This window comes from Psittacula echo (assembly GCF_963264785.1).
Source record: "Psittacula echo genome assembly, chromosome: 5".
NCBI lineage: Eukaryota > Metazoa > Chordata > Aves > Psittaciformes > Psittacidae > Psittacula > Psittacula echo.
Window position 1 is genome coordinate 16,273,268 of NC_137739.1, and position 18,363 is coordinate 16,291,630.

The 18,363-nt window shown below is 43.6% G+C and overlaps 1 protein-coding gene across 1 annotated transcript in view; it reads right to left on the reverse strand.

Moving 5' to 3' along the window:
- Window positions 1–144, reverse strand: part of LOC308221655 (uncharacterized protein) — a 28,338-nt gene extending 28,194 nt beyond the window's left edge. Inside the window, exon 1 of the mRNA XM_080618818.1 lies at window positions 4–144. The gene's annotated coding sequence lies outside the window, so the exon portion shown is untranslated. The remainder of the gene's footprint in view (window positions 1–3) is intronic.
- Between the last annotated feature and the right edge of the window lie 18,219 nt (window positions 145–18,363).

Sequence of the window (18,363 nt, forward strand, 5' to 3'; positions counted from 1 at the left end):
TACCTCCAAATATAGTAACAGGGAAGGGGCATTCCTAGAAATTCGGGAGACGTCAGAAAAGGAAGATTTGTGAAATTCAGCTTCACTTCCTGCAGAGGGCTCCGAGCACAGGGAAAAAAAATCCAGTGAGCAGTAAAGTGCTTTTCATGCTTCTCTGATCAGATAATGGTTAAAAAAAGAAGAATGGTAAAACGCTTAACTCACGTTTCACCGGTATGATGTAGGAGTTTCGTACGGGAAGAGACCTAATCAGTAATCCTCTTTTCTACCAGTGTTTACAGATGTCTGTCTACTGTATTTACTTTCCCCCGTGTCCCATCAGACCTATGCACACAGCAAATAAAAGGAATAAGACACATATGAGTGAAACGTGGGCCAAGCAATAACCCTCCCATCTATGACAGGAACACGAATTGGTACTTGTGTGTGATTTTAAACAGGCTTTGCGGCTTGCAGCTTCCACGCTACGCCGACGTGAATAATTCATGTTGGTGCTGTAGCTGTGCGCAGCATCGTTACTCGCATGAATGGGAATTTGTAGGTCGGCTTTTGTCTAAGGGCCCCGATACTGAGAACTGCTGAGCACTGTCAGTCCCCAGTGACTTGCCCGTATCTTCGGCTGTCAATTCTGCTCAGCCGCGCTCAGGATCGGGCCCTGACCGACAAATGTAAATCGGGACTTGCAGCAGACCCCACACTGTCATGAGTCAGGGTTATTCCTCATTTGTCTCCTAAATCTCTGTGTTTGCTTTGTGCTTGTCTCTCACACCCAATCCTTCTTTAATCATATCTTTAAAACCCCACTATTAGACACATTTCACAGGAAGCAGAAGCTGATGTTTGCAAAGCAGTAACGGATGACAATGTTGTTATATGCTATTAATTATATGAAGACATCAATGCATTTGTAATAAAGCATTATTTATTGAGGAACAGCAAAGGTTGCTATAAAAACCACAAGAACCACCTTTTGGGAAAAGAGAATAGATTTCAATGTGTGCAACTCTTGCAGGTTAATTGAATTTCCATAATGAAATTCCCCTCAGCCGCATGAAATCCTTGGGTTTGTTCTCCGAATTTCATTATGACTTGCAGAGTCTTCTCTGCCCCCCAGTCAAACGCAGTTAAACCACTGGAGTCTGGCTTTACTTCAGCGTTTGATAAACACTCCCATTTAATCAAACCTTAGTTAGAGACACCTCATCTGTCTGTCTGCAGTTTTGAAGGGGAATTAGCAGAGTTCACCTGCCATACCCAAGTGTGCTTCGACTCCTAAGGATGTTTTGACTGCTCAGTAAACAATTGCTTCCCAACACAGACCCAGCTTTCAGAGCGGTGCACCCAGTGTTTTGTCAGCAGTAATGCCTGGTCAGAAGTAGATTTATTGTAAGTAATCTTTTGGAATTCAAACCAGCTCTAGTTAATTGCAAAAAGGCCTTTCTAAGCTGGCTGGCTTACTTATGGCACATGGCGTGGCTCTGCCTTGTCACTCTCATTTCCTGAGTGAAAAAGTGAATGGCAGCTTCAAGTTCAGGTTTTTTTGATCATTAAAAGAAATGGATGTGCTGTCCTCTGTTGGTCATACTGGTTGTCACATGTAAAATCCAATTAACTCAAAAAAAAGCAGCAAGAGGCTCTGTTAAAATGACAGAAATGATGAAATGAAATTAAATTTGCTTCACCTTCTGCTTTCACCAGTAAGCCTGCACAGTGTGAGGGATTTGTAAACCATTTCTACAGAATGATTCAATGATGGATACTAGGAGCTGGATTATGGAGAGGACTCATTTCACATGACTCCCTGCTGCAGGTTCTACCCCGGAATTCAGCCCCATCAGACTCTAGCTGCTGTTTTAACCACTTGCTATAGAGCACCTGCCATGCTGTGCTCAGGATGCTGGGTGGCATAGAGTGCTCTGGAGCTGGGGGACAGAGGGGAAGTTTAACTTCACTGAGAGGAAGTTTCAAGCTCAAACTTCCCGTCACAGGGTCCAGTCTGGGGACAAAGCCACATGTGCCAGTTGGGATGGTTTGTGCTCATGTCATGGGATGTGATGCCAGCCATACAGCTTCTTGGGGCACTCTCACTATGGCAGCTCAGGCTCGTAATCCAAGTTCCCACTTTATCGCTCACAGTGTCCTTCTGTGAGTTGTGATGTGCAGAAATGCTCTGCTCAGTGTCAGTAAGCAGCAGTAGGGTCTTCATTTCAAGAAGAATATGCAGCAACTGGAGAGGATCTGGAGGATTGTAGCAGGAGTGATGAGAGGTGTCATTAGGGGTGTGCAAACCTGACCTAAAAGGAAAGAGGTTAAAATTTGGGTGTTGTGTTGCCTACACAGTAGAAAGCTGAAGGCAAATACAGTAACACTTTCAAAAAGGTTTAATGTCATATAAATGGATATATGTCATGGCAGTAAACCTGTGTGGTATGTTAATTATTTCTACATCTTAACTGCTGCTGGATTTACCAATTTCTGGCCTGCACTAGTTTCTCTTAGGCTATGACTTCATAAACAGTTTTCTAATTACAAAATTAATTTCAAGTGAATAACTATAAGACATCTTAAAAGGTTACTTAGCAACATTATTATAGTGCCAATAATTGAGCAATGTCATTTAGCAAAATGTTCTGTCCGCAAACTGTGGAGAAACGGGCTCTGCACGATCCGATCTCTGTGTGTGTCTGTGCCATGTAACAGGGACTCACAGGCCTCAAGCTGTTGTTGTGTGGGGACAGCCGTAGCTCTGGTGTGTACCTGGCTCAGGCTTATAAATGTATTTCTGCAAAACAAACAAGACTTTATGAAAGCATCACTCACCACAGGCAACATGGCCCCTAACCGGGTTTAACCCTGAGGTTGTAGTAACAGAAAGTACTTATCAGAAACATGGTTTGCCCTTGACTTGGGTTTTTGTGTTTAGTTTTGAAAGTCCTTTATAAAAGCAGCTTCAGGGACATGGCTGTTCCTCACTGTCCTTCGTGTACATGAGTGAAAATATCCAGGACAACAAAATCAGTTTTGCATGTGCTCTGTGCTGAAACTGTCACTGCTCAAAATCAATAATTAACATTTCTTTCCAGGGAGGTTGGGCAGTGTGGTCATGGGCTTCATGGTAGAAATGCTAAGTTCAAAACTGAGCTGGAAGGTAAGCACTCACATTTCCTCTCTGCTGATGCTTCATCAGATTATGCCAAATTTACTAAGTGGTTCTGGAGATTTGTAAATATTGACAGTAAACTAAGTGTAAAAAAAAAAAAAAAAAATAGACATTTGAATTACATGTATTTAATGCAGTCAGATAATCTTCATCATGTTAAATCATTATATATCTTCATTATATATCATTATAAATCGTTATATAATCTTCATAATAAGAAAAGAGAGCCTTATACAGAATAAATGGTGACAGCCCTTCTTTAAAGCAATTTACAACTTGAATGATGATTTTGACACAATGTACATATATAATGTTAAAAGGTTTTACAAAATCTGGTGTACGTAGTTAATGACAGTTATTTTTGTTCCTACTACAATTGTACAATTTTGATTCTAGTCAACAATGGTGCAGAATATGAGAAGAAAATTTGTCAGGAAGAAAACAAAACAAAACCAAAGGTCAGTGAAATTCCAAATGGCAAGCAAATATCAAACATGAATCAATACAGGTTTCCTTCCATTTGTAGTGCTGTTATTAATGTGTAGTGCTGCTCTTATTGCTGTCGTTAGGATGGTTTTAAGCGCTTATCTGTGTGCAGGGCTGTGGCTGGTCTCATCCATGTGCCTGAGCCTGGCTGGTGTGTCCTAGTGCCCAGGGTCTGCATGTGCTCGGCAGTGGGTGAGCACCGCACAGTGCCAGTGGACAGAACCAACCCGCCCTTGCTGTGACTGTTTCCAATGTCACAGGGAGTTTTCCTGCTTAAAAAATAGGAAATGTGAACACTAACCAGATTGCAAATCCTTTTAAGTGGTTAGTGAGACAGATGGAGAAACCTCATGTTTCAACCAGAACTAAATCACAGTGAAAGGCCCCAGGAACCTGGATGATCAACTGGTGGAGAAGATCTCTTCAAAGGAGAGTGTGCAGAGGCTTTGCTTGGTCTTCACAGGGACAAACTTGTGTCTTGGTGGGTGTCAGCATGTGTTTTGGGGCCACCATGTAGGGAATGAGTGTGACAGGACTTCCACTTGGCTTCGATACACGTCTTTTCCTTGCACATCTGAAACCATCTTCTGCTTCTTCAGGGTGAGCTGGAGGGTCTCTCGAGTATCCCCGAGGAAGGTGGTCTGAAGAAAAACATTGGTGGTGTCGCAGATGCGGATGGAGACGTTGTCATGCGGTACAATGCAGTGCAGTGCGGTGCGGTGCAGTGCAGCGCAGTGCAGGTGTGACCGGGGAAGTTCAGGAGGCAGCGAGGCTTGGCAGGTGCGACACCGCCCCCTGCCGCAGCCGCTGAGGTGCTGGTGCTGCAGCGAAACGCTGCGCGCTGCACTCCACCCTGCCGGGGGGCGGTGACCGCTGCTGGGTGCTCGCCCGCTGCTCTGCGAGGCACCATACCGGTGGAGGGCTGAAGTGCTGGGATCCCTTCACAGCCGCCTTCCCCTAAAAACGATAAGAAAGACCCACACACGCGCGGGCCCCGCGAAGGCACGGACGGGGTTCGAACCCGTGATCTTCGGTTTACGAGACCGACGCCTTACCACTTGGCCACCGCGCCTGCGTTAACTGCTTCTCAGGACGCCCTTCTATCGCAGGCGCCACTCCCGTCCGCCCTCGCCAATCGCGCGCCACGCCCCCGCGGCCTGCCGCGTGCGCCTGCGCCGGCACCTGCCGGGCGTCGGGAGCCGTGGCGGGAGGGGTGGGGAGCGCGGGTTATATCTCAGGCTGAGGGAGCGCGCGCGGTTTCCGTTCCTCGGGGCTGCTCTGGAGTAGTCCCCGCGCCCGGGCTGCGGCGCGTTCCCCGGCTGAGGGCAGGTCTGAGGCGCCGCCGCTGAGGGGACGGGCAGCGGTGCTGCGGAGGGAGTTCTGTTACAAAACAATGGCACTTCGGCGTTTAGGTCAGTGTGGTGGAATGTGCGGCCCTCTTTCTGACCAGGAGGAACAGCTTAGGGAGGGTGGGGGAAGTGGTGTTAAAGCTTTCTTTCTCCAAGAAAAGAAACAGAAATGCAAAACGGTGGAAAAATTAAATGATGAATATTAAACTAAACTTGCTAAGTGCCCATTACTTGTTCCATATGAAGCTTCACGTTGTGAAATGCAGAAAAGATACTAAAACACGTTTTTCTAGGTTTGGCCTCCTGCATATTTACAGGTGTGACATAAAAAATAAAGCTTTTAGTTTTCATTTACTGTTCATTGTGGAGATCCTTTTAAACTCTTCGTGAAACTTTTGCTGGGCACCCAAATTATATTGCACCTTCCTGCATGACAGGAATTCTGTTTGCTGTCTTTTGGGGGAGCTGATCCCAGCGATAGTCACTTTTTTTTGGTGGAAGAAGCATGTGGACACGGTGACAGATACCTTTGGAAAGGCTGAGATCAGTTACTAACCTGGTGGTGCTGTAATGCAGGTGTGTTAGGAGAGTGATCTATCCATATCATTTTGGGATGTTGTTTGAACTGTCATCGGGAAAACTGACACCTGATGGCTTGGCTGAATGGACAAATGTCAGGTTTTTAACAGTTGCCATTTCCCAGCTTTTCTGTGGTAACTGTGTTCCAGCAAACAGAGCAGTCTGAACTCACATCTCCTACAATGGAAGGTACTAGATTTAAATTATCTCAGTGGGTGGTCAGTCCATGTTAAGTGTGTTTGCTGCTATCCTGGGATAGTTGCCCCAAAGGTGATTTGTTCTGGTTTTCTAGCCCTTACAAGCATAACTGATGCTCTGTCTTGCCCAAACAGTTGCTGAGGTTTATCTGCTGGTCTTGCTCATCTCTAGCGTCAAAGGACATACCCACATCTGGGCTCTGGAAAGCCACAATATTGCTGCTGAGTTCTGCTCTATATCACTGCAGTCAGTGCAGCACTTCACAACCGTGGTGACTTTTAGGAGTGGAAACTGCCTCCCTGAGCTCTCACACCGGTGGTTTTTATGAAGGGTGACCTTCATGACAGTCAGCTGATCGGAGCTAGCACAGCTAGAGCCGGAGCCGGCACGCTTCAGAGACCACGAGGGTCAGAAGAGATTAGGAAAATCAGAGGGGACAGCGCAGAGACATCGCGATTCCCGACATCTCCCGATCCCCGAAGCCCCAGCAGCCCTTGCGAGAGAGCGGCTGACGTGGCAGGGGGCGTTCCCGCGGTAACGGCGACCGCACCCCTGCCCCTTGCCTTGAAAGAGCCTTTGGGAGAGCCGCGACCGGTCGCTGTCCACCGGGCGCAGGGAGGAACAAGCAGGTCGTGTTGCGGACTCTGTTGCTGGTGTCCCAGACTGCTGACCAATATGGTCGCCTCCAGAAGGAGAGCTTGCAGTAAGGAGACTGTAGCAACCCAGACAGAGACCCTGCCCCAAACCGTGGCTGTTCAGGTCTCTGGCTGCAGGGAGTGCCAGAGCCTGCTGCTGCTGAGGGAGGGAGGCCAGCATTCCACCTGTGTGAGGTGTGAGCAGGTAGAAGATCTGCTTAGATTGGTGGCAGAACTTAAGGAGGAGGTCGAGACGCTGAGGACCATCAGGGACTGTGAAAGGGAGATCGACTGGTGGAGTAACTCCCTGGCGTGCCAGCAGGAACGGTTCCAGGGAGATACCCCCCACAAGGGGATGGACCCCCTGTCCTCTCAGACAGAGGGGGATGACCCGAGACAGCCCCTGCCCTGTAGCTGTCGCGCAGAGGTAAGGGACCAAAAAGACGATGAGGGCTGGAAGCGAGTTCCAGTTCGGAACCGTGGGCAACCTTCCTCCCTTCCTGCCCTGCTTCCCCAGGTGCCCCTCAGTAATAGGTTTGAGGCCCTGGATCTTGATGGAGAGGTAAGTGAGGATGTGGTGCAAGGCCAAACTACAAGGTCACATAGGAAAAGGCGGTCGACTTCGCACCTCAAGACTGCCTCTGACAAGAAAGAAAGAAAAGTCATTGTCGTAGGCGATTCCCTTCTGAGAGGAGCAGAGGGCCCGATATGCAGAGTTGACCCTCATCATAGGGAAGTGTGTAGTCTGCCTGGAGCCCGGATCAGGGATATCACCAAGGTGCTCCCCAGCCTGGTGCACCCGACAGACTACTACCCGCTGCTGGTCTTCCAGACAGGTGGGGGGGAAGCTGCTTCCCGCAGTCTGAGGGGGATGAAGAAAGACTACAGGGCCTTGGGGCAGATGGTGAAAGAGTCTGGGGCTCAAGTGATCTTCTCCTCACTTCTTCCATCTTCCGGCGATGATGTGGGATTGAATGGGAAAATTCAGTCCGTAAACAATTGGCTACGAGACTGGTGCTTTAGGCAGGGCTTTGGGTTCTTTGATAATGGCTGGTTTTATAAGGCTCCAGTCTGGATGATGGCACGTGGGAAAGGTTTAACTCACAGAGGCAAAAGGATGCTGGGGCATGAATTAGCAGGGCTCATTTGGAGAGCTTTAAACTAGATTCGAAGGGGGATGGGGTTGTAACTGGGCTTGCCCCAGTGGGGCAGCACTCTAGAATTGATGAAGACTGGGAGGCCTCCTATAATCCTAGGGTGAAATTGGTGAGCTCAGCTCCCTCCTTGAAATGCCTGTACACCAATGCGTGCAGCATGGGAAATAAGCAGGAGGAGTTGGAGACCTGTGTTAAGTCAGGAGATTATGATCTGGTGGCAATTACAGAGACGTGGTGGGACAGCTCGCATGACTGGAATATAGTCATGGAGGGCTATGTCCTTTTCAGGAAAGACAGGCCAGCCAGGCAGGGTGGTGGGGTTGCTCTTTATGTGCGAGAGCAGCTGCAATGTACGGAGCTCTGTCCAGGAACAGGGGATGAGCGAGTTGAGAGTCTGTGGGTGAGAATTAAGGGGCAGGCTGGCAGGGGCGATACTGTTGTGGGTGTCTGTTACAGGCCACCAGATCAGGGTGAGGAAGTTGATGAGGCCTTCTACAAGCAGCTGAGAGCAGCCTCACAGTCACAGGACGTGGTCGTCGTGGGGGATTTTAACTTCCCTGATGTTTGCTGGAAGGACTACTCAGCAACCCAGCCACAGTCCAGGAGGTTCCTCCAGTGTATGGATGATAACTTCCTCATGCAAATGGTGGATGAGCCAACCAGGAGAGGAGCGCTGCTGGATCTCATCCTCACTAACAAAGAGGGTCTGGTCGAAGCAGTAAGGGTTGAGGGCTGCCTTGGTTGCAGCGACCACGAGATGGTGGAATTCAGGATCTTGTGTGGTAGGACCAGTACAATAGCAAGTAGAATTGCAACCCTGGACTTCAGCAGGGCAAACTTTGGCCTTTTCAAGCAATTGCTAGGGGAAGTCCCATGGGCAAGGCTGCTTGAAGGTAAAGGGGCCCAAGATAGTTGGTTGGCATTCAAGAATTGCTTATTCCAAGCTCAAGGGCTGAGCATCCCGACACGTAGGAAGTCAAGGAAGAGGGCCAGGAGACCTGCGTGGCTGAATAAGGAACTGCTGGGTATGCTCAAGTGGAAGAGCAGAGTTTATAGGTCATGGAAGGAGGGGCTGGCCACTCGGGAGGAATATAAGGCTGCTGCTAGAGGATGTAGGAAGGCAGCTAGGATGGCTAAGGCCTCCTTAGAATTAAATCTGGCCAGAGGGGTCAAGGACAACAGAAAGAGCTTTTTCAAATACATAGCTGATAAAACTAACACCAGAGGCAAGGTTGGCCCACTGGTGAATGGGATGGGTGCCCTGGTGACAGAAGATACAGAGATGGCAGAGTTATTGAATGCCTTCTTTGTGTCAGTCTACTCTGCCGGAGGCAGTCCTGAAGAGCCCTGTACTCCTGAGACCTCAGATGAAGTCAGGTCACTGGAGCAGTTTGCCTTAGTCAATGAGGAATGGGTTAGGGACCAGTTGAGCAATCTGGACATCCATAAATCCATGGGTCCAGATGGGATGCACCCGTGGGTGCTGAGGGAACTGGCGGAAGTCATTGCTAGACCACTCTCCATCATCTTTACCAAGTCTTGGGAAACGGGAGAGGTGCCTGAGGACTGGAGGAAAGCAAATGTCACTCCAGTCTTCAAAAAAGGCAAGAAGGAGGACCCAGGTAACTATAGACCGGTCAGCCTCACCTCCATCCCTGGGAAAGTGATGGAACACCTTATCCTTGATGCCATCTTAAGGCATGTCAAGGATAAGAGGGTTATGAGGGGCAGTCAACATGGCTTTACCAAGGGGAAGTCATGCTTGACCAACCTCCTAGCCTTTTATGAGGAAATAACATTGTGGATGGATGATGGCAGAGCGGTGGATGTGGTCTACCTTGACTTCAGCAAAGCATTTGACACAGTCTCCCACAGCATCCTCATAGCTAAATTGAGGAAGTGTGGCCTGGATGATCAGGTAGTGAGGTGGACTGCGAACTGGCTGAAGGACAGAAGCCAGAGAGTTGTAGTCTATGGGGCAAAGTCTAGTTGGAGGCCTGTATCTAGTGGAGTGCCTCAAGGGTCAGTATTGGGACCAGTATTATTTAATATATTCATCAATGATTTAGATGAGGGAATTGAGTGTACTGTCAGCAAGTTTGCTGATGACACTAAGCTGGGAGGAGTGGCTGACACGCCAGAAGGCTGTGCTGCCATCCAGCGAGACCTGGACAGGCTGGAGAGTTGGGCAGGGAGAAACTTGATGAAATGTAACAAGGGAAAGTGTAGAGTCCTGCATCTGGGCAGGAACAACCCCAGGTTCCAGTATAGGTTGGGGAACGACCTGTTAGAGAGCAGTGTAGGGGAGAGGGACCTGGGGGTCCTAGTGGATGGCAGGATGACCATGAGCCAACACTGTGCCCTTGTGGCCAAGAAGGCCAATGGCATCCTGGGGTGTATTAGAAGGGGGGTGGTCAGTAGGTCGAGAGAGGTCCTCCTTCCCCTCTACTCTGCCCTGGTGAGACCACATCTGGAATATTGTATCCAGTTCTGGGCCCCTCAGTTCAAGAAGGACAGGGACCTGCTGGAGAGAGTCCAGCGCAGGGCGACTAAGATGATTAAGGGAGTGGAGCATCTCCCTTATGAGGAAAGGCTGAGGGAGCTGGGTCTCTATAGTTTGGAGAAGAGGAGACTGCGGGGGGACCTTATTAGTGTATATAAATATATAAAGGGGGAGTGTCATGAGGATGGAGCCAGGCTCTTCTCAATGGCAAACTATGATAGGACAAGGGGTAATGGGTATAAACTGGAACACAAGAGGTTCCACTTAAACTTGAGAAGAAACTTCTTCTCAGTGAGGGTGACAGAACACTGGAACAGGCTGCCCAGGGAGGTTGTGGAGTCTCCTTCTCTGGAGACATTCAAAACCCGCCTGGACACATTCCTGTGTAATCTTATCTAGGTGTTCCTGCTCTGGCAGGGGGATTGGACTAGATGATCTTTTGAGGTCCCTTCCAATCTCTAACATACTGTGATACTGTGATACTGTGATACTGTGACCTCGAAGGGGCAGTTCTCTAAGCTGACTGAAGAAGGAGTTAGTGTGACCCAGGTGGCAGCAGGAAGGAGTTAAGATTTTAATAAAGTGGTTTTGACTGATGTTCTTCCATTTCTGGCCTGCTAGCTTATAACAAAATCTGCTCTTTCATGTGCCATACTTGCCAGTTGTAACTTCTCATCACAGTTCCTGTGCAGCTCATGTCTGCTATTTGTTTTACTCACGCTTTGGTATCTTTGTGAGCTGAGAAGTGATTTTGTGCTAGGAGGAAGCAGAGGGACTATTTGACCTATATGTGGTATTCATAGGAGTTGTATCTCTCCAAATAGACTCCTTTTTTAAGAAATGTATTTGGTTGGCATCAGAAATAGTATTTAATGGTAAATGTATTTCTAGTCAACTAATTCAAGGTAAATCAACTTCTAATGCTAAAGTTCTTTACTTGTATGGGGAGACTGAGAGTTCGGTTTGGAATCATTAATATCTTCTGAGTAGATTAGGAGGAAATAACTTGATTTGGATTAAAAATGTTTGCCTACTCTCTCAGCCCAACTGCAATAATGTGTCTGGAACATGGAGCTGTTTAATGGTGAGCTGGTTTATCGAAATGGTAGTTTTTATAACTAAAAATGTAAGTTTGATTTAAAACATGTTATTGCCTGTGGTGTCTTCTGATGCCTGGATACATTTTTCTGGGAATGTCTTCTATGCTGGTCATTACCCTTGTTTGAGCTCCGTGCAAAAGTCCTTATTCTTTATGCTGAATCCTCCTTATGCACTGTTCTCTTCTGACAAAATCTTCTTTAAAACACCACATGAATTTCCAAAAGGAAGGTCTTTAGAAGATTCCAGTGCTGAAAAGATGTCAGAGATTTTGTTGAAAGGAGAAAATAATCACTGTTTTTTTTCTCTCCTTCCATAAGCCTCACTATGAGATGGAGGTGTTGCTTTAGGAGAGGGTTTTGATGTCTGTTTTAAAATACAAAATTAAGCCTTCCTACAGATTTCCCTGACTTTTTTGAGGACATAGAGGAACAGTCAAATTCATGCAGAATTTGTATAACTGAGTTTTTAAAGACATACCATAGAGTAGCTGGAGTGCTCCTCAGTTAACTATTACTTGAGCTAAGATTTTGTCCTAGCTTTATGGAAGAGTTGTCTTGGAGGATTCAGGAAAGATGCAGTGTTACCATAGAGTGGCCCTGCCGTCCTTTTTCTGCAGAGTAGACTGGTGGCTCACCTTAAAGTAATTTTTTATGTGAAGGTAAATATTTCTTACTCTATAAATTTATGGAAAAATAGTTAAAGGAAAACAACACAAAAACAAACCAAGTCCCTAGCTGTTACATCTAAGATGCTCCTCTAATTTGTAACTTCTCTTTTAGCAAGGTCTCAGTGGGGTTGTAGATTACAGTATGCGATGCGGGGAAATCTGTGTAACATCTCTGACTTGGGACAGTACAAATATGCTAATACGTCACTATAGCAACATTTGTATAATACATAAGAAGCTAATAGGCAGGAGTATATAGCATTTAATATTGTACAAATACAAATGTGGTGATGGCCATTTGTAGAACATGGTGTAGTATCATAGAATAGTTAGGGTTGGAAGGACCTTAAGATCATCCAGTTCCAACCCCCTGCCATGAGCAGGGACACCTCACACTAAACCATGTCACCCAGGACTCCATCCAACCTGGCCTTGAACACCACCAAGGATGGAGCATTCACAACTTCCTTTGGCAACCCATTCCAGTTTCCCCTGTTTAAGTTTGAACCCATTACCCCTTTGTCCTATCATTACAGTCCCTAATGAAGAGTCCTTCTACACCATCCTTGTAGGCCCCCTTCAGATACTGGAAAGCTGCTCTGAGGTCTCCATGCAGCCTTTTCTTCCTCAGGCTGAACAGCCCAAAGTTTCTCAGCCTGTCTTCATACAGGAGGTGCTCCAGTCCCCTGATCATCCTTGTGGCTTCCTCTGGACTTGCTCCAACAGTTCCATGTCCTTTTTATGTTGAGGACACCAGAACTGCACACAATACTCCAAGTGAGGTCTCACAAGAGCAGAGTGGAGGGGCAGGATCACCTCCTTTGACCTGCTGGTCATGCTCCTTTTGATGCAGCCCAGGATATGGTTGGTTTCTGGGATGCAAGCATGCACTGAAGCCGGCTCATGTTCATTTTCTCATCAACCAACACCCCCAAGTCCTTCTCTGCAGGGCTGCTTTGAATCTCTTCTCTGCCCAACCTGTAGCTGTGCCTGGGATTGCCCCAACCCAGGTGTAGGACCTTGCACTTGGCTTGGTTGAACTTCATAAGGTTGGCATTAATATGAATTAATATATTCAGGTTTTACTGAAAACCAGGGTTTAGCTTGTGGGAGAAGTTCATTCAGCATAATCTCAAGCTTCACCAGTCCTTCTTGGCTTAGGGGTTACACCATAATACTAATATGAATACAGTTTGGGAGGGAGGGTTATGTGTTTATTTATTTCTTGGTCTTTGTAAAACAATCAAAACCCCAAATAGTCAGTTGGCACCAAACTCAAGTGCTATATCTCTGATATATTCTAACTATAAAAACTACAAATGTTTGGTCAAAAAGTACTGCACTTGCTTTGCAGTATTCATGTTTGGTGTGTGATAGCTGAAAGGAAATTGGTGGCATATATAGCCTACAAACTTTTAGAATGGCTATGTTCATAAAGAAAATGTATTTTATGCAATTTACTGGGCATAGTAATAGGCTTTATTTTTTCAGTTTTATGGGTATTTGCCCAAGTTCTGATGTCATCAGCATAGAACAGACTTTAACAAGGAAAGAGTGGATGATCTAATATAGGGACTGCCTCCACAAGAGGAAGTCTCATAGTAAATATTGAAATGAAGCAGCTTCACCGTGAAAATCAGCTTGTGCATGTAGATCAGCTCATAGCTCATTCTGAAGAAATGTGATGTTCTAGAACACAAATTGAGCAGAATACAAAATGCAGATGCAAAATCCCACAATCCAGCACATTTCGAAAGCCTTAGAATAATTTGGGAAAGTCATGAATGAAAATGGGTGCAGTCTTTTATACACCAGAAATAATTTTCTGATCCTTTCTTTGTCTTACTATAATTCTGAAATATCCCTTCTTCTCTCACAGAGTAGCCTTATTCTTTGTACTCACATGGGTTTTTTTTTACAAATTATTTTTCATTGTTAGGGAATTACAGATAGCATCTATTTAGAAAAATGTGATACACTATTTCCTTTCCTTTAACACAGTGTAAAACAGAATCACAGTATTTTATAGCTGAAAAGAATGCCCATATCAGTTTGGGGATTATTTCTGTTTGAGACAGTGTAACTCAATGAGGAGCAGAAGTCTGTATTGGAAGGTGAAATACACCCAGTAATCTGCACTGATACTTAATTGGTTTTGACTTCACTCTGAGAGGCCTTAAAAGTTCATTTGCATAAGTGAACAAAATGTTGCATTTGACTCACAAATGAGGTTAAACTACCAGGGGAATGCTCAGAAGCTTGCCTGATTTAGAAGGCTGTGCCTCTTCAAAGCTCTACGTGGCCTGTTCTGAGCAGCTCAGTGGAACCATTCCACCAGTCTGCTCCAGGACACTGGCACGAGAGGTTCACAACAGGAACGTACACCCCTCTCACATGTCCCAATCAGTCTGTATTTCAAAATGTTGGTTTTGCCTCCCTGAAAAAATCTCACTTGTAGTGAGGAAAAAACTCTAGGTTTTCCCTTCTTCCTTTTCACCCAGGCACCGTGAGCCAGAACACTGTTAGACTCCCTTCCTCCATCTCTCTTGCAGCTGCTTTTATACATGACTTCAGTGTTGCAGTTTGTTCCCCTTTCCATCAGGAAACACTGTGGACTCACCCAAGAGATTATCCTGAGAAAATTTTGCTAGAGACTTGACTCTGTTGTTAACAAAGTACGTACTAGAATCATGTTATATTTTACCAAGTCTTATCACAGCATCTTCAGTTTTGATCAATTTTTCTTTTTCATGGGGATGGGTTTAAACTAGTGCTGTTCAGTGACCTCTTTAGTACCCCTACGTAGTCATACACCATCACTGCATGCGCTACATAATTTTAAGTCCTCTTCTGTGTTAAAACTTTAGAGGACTTTTAAAATAGGTGTATTGGCCTTGTGGAAAAGAGCAGGGAATGTCCAAAATTGCTTAATATGTCTTTGCAATTACATTGTCACAGCTGCTTAGGTTTGTGCTTGTGTTTGGGGGTGAACCCAGTGACAAACTACGAAATAAGGACTGTATGGATTATGAGCTATATATAAAGGTCATAGATTGCAATTGTTTTATTTTTTTATGAAGCCGCTTCATTTAAAATCTATTGAAGAGTATCACACCTGTAGTTTTAACTGTGTTACATAAATTATTATACTGCATTTTTTTAGTGACAAAAGCACTGAAAAGTCTGGGTTCTTACCCTACCTGCTCTTGAGAAAAGAACAGAAAACAGGAAAGGAATTAATGCAATAGTATTGCTTAAAAAAAGAAAAAAGTTCAGACCTAAACTGTGAGAGTACACGAAGTCTGTTCCTACAGATTTTGGCTATTTTGAAGATAAACCATCAATCTTTTGGGGTTTGTGTAAGTGCAGATTTCATTTTTTTTGTTGTTGTTGTTGTTAGAAATGTACTTAGAACATAGGCCAAATGTAATGATTTTTGTGATTATTATTAATCTGATTTTGTGATTATTATAAAAGATATTTTTCATTTTAATTAGTAAGCATGGGCAAATGAACACAATTTTCCTTTTTTATTTGAGACACTTAGCAAAAATGCTGAAATATCAAACATTTCCTCAGTAGCTACAATATTGCCACTATGTACAAAATATTTGATAAATGTAGTACACATATAAAAATACAGTATGCATTACATATATACAGTACAATGTGCAAAACATATGGCATTCAAACATATGGAATTGATTTTAGGGGTGCAAACAGCAAATACAAAGGCATCATGGTTTCTTATAGAAAGGCAATACATAAACTGACGCCCTGATTGCCATAATTTGCATTTAGTAAAGTAGTGCTTAAATGAAGAGGGCCCTAGAGACAGGTGTCTATCTTCTTCTTTCCACAAAATGAGATGCTAAGACATAATTATGAGTATGAAAATAAGAAGAGAAACACCTACTAGGGTTAGCATTATTTCTACTGCAAGCAGTACTGTGAAGAAAAATCCTATCTGGAAAAAAGCCTGTGCTAGTACTTAATACAAATTTCTCAAACAACAAAAACAAATCTGTACTGTTAAACATCAAAACCAGCTTTCAAAATATCTACATCCTTAATTTTAAAAAAAGTATGGATAATACTTCTGGGGACTTAATTTCCTATGCTTCAAAATACAAAGTGCCTCCTTTGGCAATATAAATGGCAATACTTTGGTTCCTATTTAAATTTTTATATTATTATAATTTATTTTAGGCTGTCTTTTGAATATCTGAGCTGTATTTTTTATAAAAATAGTGTGATTATATAGTTATTAACCATTCCCTGCTTTTTATTGAGATTTTTCTCTCATAGCTAGAATGGCTTTTTGGCTAGATTTCTAAAAATATGCACTTTTAACTTAAAAAGTCTTTAGTCAGTATGGACACTACAGAATGATGTGTCTCTTTTTTGCACTTTTTATTTATTCCTAGCAAATTGGTATAAAAGGAATATTTGAGATTACTTCAGGTTTTATGGATGCTCTTTATTGGCTATGTGTATACTATATGCAACTCCATTCCACATATCTCGTGTTAAAAACCATCTGTAGTATGGTCTAGAAGTCATCAAAAGGTGACTTAATAGACCACAATATAAAGTTTCAACAGATCATTAACTAGAGATAAATGAAAGAATTTTTTTTCCAGTTTTAATAGGATTTGCTTTAAGTTTATAATACACTGAAGATGTCATCCAAATAACAATAGTTTACATTGGTGAGCTGTACTGAGTTTGATTCAATAATGCCCTTCCAGTTACATGTATTCTGTGATTGCATTTTCTCTGCCTTGAAAAAAGTTCAGCAGCTTGTGTCTGGTTTCCAACTACAGTGGCCTGTGCTTTTCAGGCATCTGAATGTTTGAGATACATAACATCGAAGTTTTACATTGAAACTTCCATTTTGATCATCTGCTTTCTTGAACATAACTCCTGGTGGTGAATTTAGAAGTACCTTGGAAAGAAATTTCAGTATTAAGTAGTGATTATTTCTAAAAGCTGTGGCAATCTGTTGCCTCAGCTTTTTAAAGGTCTGATTCTGCAAGCCCACACTGCTGGATTAGACTCTAAATTTCTGTAGTGAACAACTGCCATAAATACATTTAATTCTCAGAGAGAACTGCTATACTTATGACAAAGATTTCTGAAATATTTATAATGTTAAAAAAAAATTTTGACTGTAAACTTACTTGCCTTAACTAATGCTGAATGGCACGAAAAGTGCATAACCAATACCATTTCTGTATTAAATGCAGGATGTCACTCCTCTTGACTTGCAAAACATGTCTGAGCTCTCTCAGTGTCTAGAAGTGTAAACGCCAACTTTTGATTTTCATACTGATAAAATGGCATTCCTAATTACTTTGAAGGATCTACTAACAACACATTTGATGGGATATGTTCCATTAGTATACTGCAGCCATTACATGGCGAATTTAGTGCCAGTGCATTCCTTTTGCAACTGTTCTCTTAATGAGAAGTATTCAGTTCTGCACAGTCGAACTGCACGGTCATGATTAAATTTCTAAAGATGTATTGTATTTGTGTGACAAAAACTGTCATGTAAAACATGCACACACAGAAGTCTTAAGCAAACCTATTTCTGCCATAACAGGCATTATAACTATGGCAAATACACATTTCAGAACAAAGTCTAAAGCAAACCATTATATATAAGGTTTAATATACAAGTCTGAAATGTACAAAAAAGTAACCACACGTTCCCTACACTAGAGTATTTGTACTTCAGAAACGAAAATGATCCCTTAATTTTTTAATTTTTTTTTTTTTTCAAATAGACTCAAGAGTAGAAAGCTATGCTGTACTGATAACAACACATATCAACTGTTTGGGTTTATTTCTGCACACAGATTCCTATGGATTAGTTAACATTCTACACTGCCAATAAGGATAGTTTTGTAGCAAGATGACTTTGCCAGTTTTAAGCTCTATTTACATGCACATCAAAATGACAGTACAGTTGCTCTAGGTTTATCTGTCCTCTAAAAATCAATTTACTTGCCTCTTAATCAGAAGGCAGGGTCAAAAAGGGGTAACTAACCACATGTACACGGTATGATGTCTGGTGTATTACACATAATAAATTGACAGTACTGCAGAACACTATATTTCATTCAAAGTTGTTCCTATCAGACCAAGAGTCCTTAATTGCTATTCTCTTAACAGCTGAGGGCACTTAGTATTTCAGAGTATTAGCTCCAAAGATCATATGATGAAAAGGAATGCAAAAAGTTGAATGTGTTTGTTCAGCGTTACTGGAGAGTCCTATACCATGAAATTTTAAGGCAGACAGTCCATGTGTAATAGTGTACTCAAGTATTGCAGGCACAGCAAGAAGCACTAAGGATGTCTTTCAGCTTCATCTTTTGTTGTGAAAATCTCCACAGATTGTTTTTCTTTACTTAGTTTCAGATTAAAGTAAATCCTGGCCTGTAAAACTATTGAAGATATATAATGATTTAAAGTGCTGGTAGCTGGATATGACGCAAACATATGATGCCAGTTTAAACCCTA